Raw genomic sequence first — 4124 nt, 5'->3', positions numbered from 1 at the left:
TCCGACAACTTCTACAAATTCTTTCCTTATGATGAAAGTTCAACCATGATCTTGTTTGATTTGTACATACATATGGAAAAATTAAGTAATGCTTACATATTTGTGCACCACATTTGGACCATGTTTTTGCTAAGCCGATAGGATATATTCATGTATTTTAAGAATAATTACAATATACTTAATCATCTATTCATATTAACCACGCGACAAGGTAAGGTGTTAGGTGGATGATTTTGTTTGTTGGGATGCACACGATAACTACTCATCATGTTGTTATCAAATCATCAAATTCTATCAATTCATTTCAATAAAATGGAGAAGAAGATTCTTACTTTAGAAAAAATGTCTTTATATTGTAACATTTATTACAATTATTAATGTGTTTCTATTACTTTGGTAACTTTATCAATTTAGTTATTCCTTTGGAACTTCCATAATTAGTTTTTGCCTTAAATAGACGTATATAGACACTTGCAACTAGATGTGTACAAATCAAACTGAAAATGTTTTACATTAGATTGAGTCAAATAACAAAATATCTAACTTGATGTTTTGTTTGATTTTATTTGTTGTTGAAATAGAATCGAAGTATACTTTGTTGATTTTGTTCAACTAAAACAGAAGTCAACTTGAGATCAAATCAACTCGACATTATAAATATAATCAAAAAATATTAATTTTATACATAAAAATAGAGGGTGTCAAGTGGGCTGGTTGGGTTGAAATTGAGATATTAAAATGGGTTGAAATAGAAATCGAGTTGGGTCTTGACCTGCCCAAGTTTACTTTGGGTTCATTGTATTGGGTTTGATTTTGACCCTCCCATTTTAACCCGATTAATATCAATAATTTTAATATAATAATATTTAACTTTTTATAATCACAATACGAATTTCAGCTCAAGATTTTTGAAAAAACAACAACAACAAATAGATAGATAAATACTAAATGATGGTGACTAGATAATAATTCACAACTTTAATAATAGAAAATATCTTACAAAAGAATTTCAAAACGGTTGAAACTGGAGATTAAATTGGGCTAAATTGAGAACTCTCTTAAAATGGATTATGCTTGAAAGAGTTGATATTGTACTAAATTCAAATTATCTTGAGTCCAACACTTATAATTCTGGGTGGGTTACTTATGTTTGGGTTTTTTACACCTCTCCCCCTCTAGGAGATCCTGCCCCTTTTTCTCCCTTGGTGACTCGAACTCGCAACCTTCAGGTTGGAAGGGAAGGGTGCTTACTATCCATGCAGTTCCCTCTACAAAAATGTCACACTTCGAGTCTAGACCCTGAACGTGGTCGGCACCCAACGACCATTGCTGACCTTAAGCGAACCCTTGGCCAAACTTAGTTAAATCAGCGGAAGACTTAACTTAACTCAAGTATAAATCTGGAAACATTCTCATGAAAATACTTTAAATAATAGTCTTGGCCAAATATGACACTTAAGTCTCAAAACAATATATGTATTGTTGAATCGATCATCAGAAGAAAAATTAGGCCAAAAATTAGGATACATTCTGGGAAAATCAAACTTCCATCGAAGAAAAGCAAATGAAAGGCTTTCATAAAAATTCTCATAGAATCGAGAATGAAATTTTCATTCTGTGCATCCAAGATCATAAATTACTAAATCCTTCAAATTTCCAAAAAAATACCAATTGTGTCGAACTTTCCATTTTTGGAATAGTTACGAAATCTCCATGAATAGGATCAAACATTCCATGGTATTTACATGAGGTTCCTCTTTAAGAAAGTCCCCTAGAGGTCTTAGTTGAACCACAATTTATGTTTCATCTTTCGTTTCCTTTTGTTTTGATATATCTATCAATCAATTCCGATTCTTTCTTTTTTCTCTTGATTCTTCTCCGATCGAGATGCATACATTATGTTCATGGATTAACGAAAATGTGAAAAATCTCTATTTGCCTCTGCCATTCTATGACTCTCTTCCTTTTTGAGTAGGGCATCGCCAATCCCTTTGGCAGCATCCACTAATTCAAAACATAATGTTTTCGGGATGCCGTAAGTAACCAAAGAATGTCAAGTACATTTCGTTGTGTGGATCCTATTTCAGTGGGAACTTGATGAGTCGATACACCTGCACGTCTTGCTTTTACTGTTATATCGGGAGTTAATCCATGTATTGCTTGGCATAAAATTAATAGTGGATTTGTTTCTGTCTTTCATTGAATCTTTTTCAATTTGCAAATAAAGATATACCCAAAACTGAGTGTCTGACTATCCATTTGTCTATGAAGCCTCTACTACTAAAAAGACGAATGTTAGAAATAAATCCCACAAGGAAATAGAAAAACAATTAAACAGTGCTGTGGGATGCAAGGAGGCTCACCTCTGACTCTGAATGCTCATACGGATTAACAAGGTGCTGGATGTTGATCCTGGAATCCTGCATCTTCATCATAAGACGATGCGGTCCAACTGACATCATTACATTGGATGTACGAGTACGCGAACTAGAATGCTAAAAAAACAACTTCTAAGATTGGAAGGATTAAGAGACTGTCCTGAGAGGCTCTAGTTTGCAAGGAGTGCCAGGCCCTATCAGATAGAGGCTGCCTTGAGGAGCTATGGAAGGCGCAGCTCCCCAGGACTTGTTAGATGGGATTTTCGAATTTTTTTCTCCGATGTTCTAATCTTAACCTTCAACTCCCATGGATCAATTTCAAACACTAAGGCTCACTAAAATCCTCAATACCCTATAGTTTGGACTCGTAAAACAACCTTGAAGCACTAATCAAACAACCAAAGGCATACCACAACTCAACCAACAAGAATTCAACGATTTTTCATCAAGAACTTCAATGATTAGGGATCATCCCTGACGAATTTCACTAAAATCTCTTGGCGTTCTTGGTGAAATATTGTATTTTCTCCCTTCTCCTTCTTCTCTTCTCTTTTCTCATTAACCCTAAGCGTAAAAAGTACTAATGTAATCTCATCTAAAACTTGGTTTTACCCCAACTAAAATCTTAAAAAAATTAGGAAATAGAATGGTTAAAAGACGACTTTAACCTTACTAAAATCCGAATAGAATTTCCCTCCCTCCAATAGCCCAACTTTCAAAAAACATATCTCCCTAATATGACATTGAAAAATAGCAAACTCGGAGCCGTTTGAAAGATCTTTCCTACGGCGTTTTATCCACATTAAGAACTGCTCATAACTCCTCCTGAGCTAGAAATTATGATCGTTTGAAAATGTAATGACCATTTTTGATCGTTTTGAGCACTAGAAATTTTTATGTCAGAAAATATTTTTACATAGATTTAAATGGGTGTATTGGACTATTCATAATTGTAATTATGAAATAAGTAGGGTAATTTTATTAATTTATTTAGTTGGTGGTTAAAAAGAATAATAGTGAAATAAATAGGGGTCAATTTCACCACTCTTATAATTAGCTATATGATATTTAGGAAGAAATATTCTGTAGAAAGGAAATAAGGGTTTAGCCAAGAGAAACCATATCTAGAGCAGTCACAAAGCGATTGTTCCATCAGGTAAATCAAATTTAACTTGGATATGGGACATATGGGTGATGGTCGTATTATTGTTATTAATATTATAATAATGTAAAATAGGAAGGGGATGTTAGCAATTAGATGTATTGGCTTGTATAACTGTTTCCAATGAGTATTATTATTATTATTATAATGGTTATTCTATTGATTGGGAAGGACAAATATATATTATATAATGGTTGTTGTTGGCTGAGAGGAGATTAGGTGTGGTTATTAATTAAGGGAATATTGTTCATTCATTAGGGAACGGTTATTGTAGTCTGGAACGGTTATGCACGGTTGCGTGCCACTAATTTCTTAATCAGTTGCTTCAAACATTAGTATTAATATTTTATTCTTGCATTATAAATTATATTTTGATATATAAAAATAGGTAATTACATATTAGGTGTATGAAATTATTTAAATTTCATTTAAGTTATGCTAGTTGGAGGAAATTTGGACTTATCTTTGGATTTGATTACGTTGAAGTATTAAAACAATACATGGCAAATTATAGTTCAGTGAATTTAGTGGATGGGTGGCAATTGAAAGTTCATGTAAAATTTAATTATTATCGTCATATTCCT

The 4124-nt window shown here is 32.9% G+C and overlaps 1 long non-coding RNA gene across 1 annotated transcript; it reads right to left on the bottom strand.

Annotated features, from left to right (window-relative positions):
- Positions 1–1031: 1031 nt before the first annotated feature.
- LOC138339680 (uncharacterized) lies at positions 1032–3666 on the bottom strand. The gene is made up of 2 exons (XR_011212536.1): positions 2364–3666; positions 1032–2280 (listed from the first exon to the last, which is right to left on the bottom strand). It is a non-coding gene; the product is annotated as an uncharacterized lncRNA (long non-coding RNA).
- Between the last annotated feature and the right edge of the window lie 458 nt (positions 3667–4124).

This window comes from Solanum lycopersicum, chromosome 11 (genome assembly GCF_036512215.1).
Source record: "Solanum lycopersicum chromosome 11, SLM_r2.1".
NCBI classification, from domain to species: domain Eukaryota; kingdom Viridiplantae; phylum Streptophyta; class Magnoliopsida; order Solanales; family Solanaceae; genus Solanum; species Solanum lycopersicum.
Note: the sequence above shows the minus strand (reverse complement) of the source record. Positions and strands in the feature narration are given on the sequence as shown.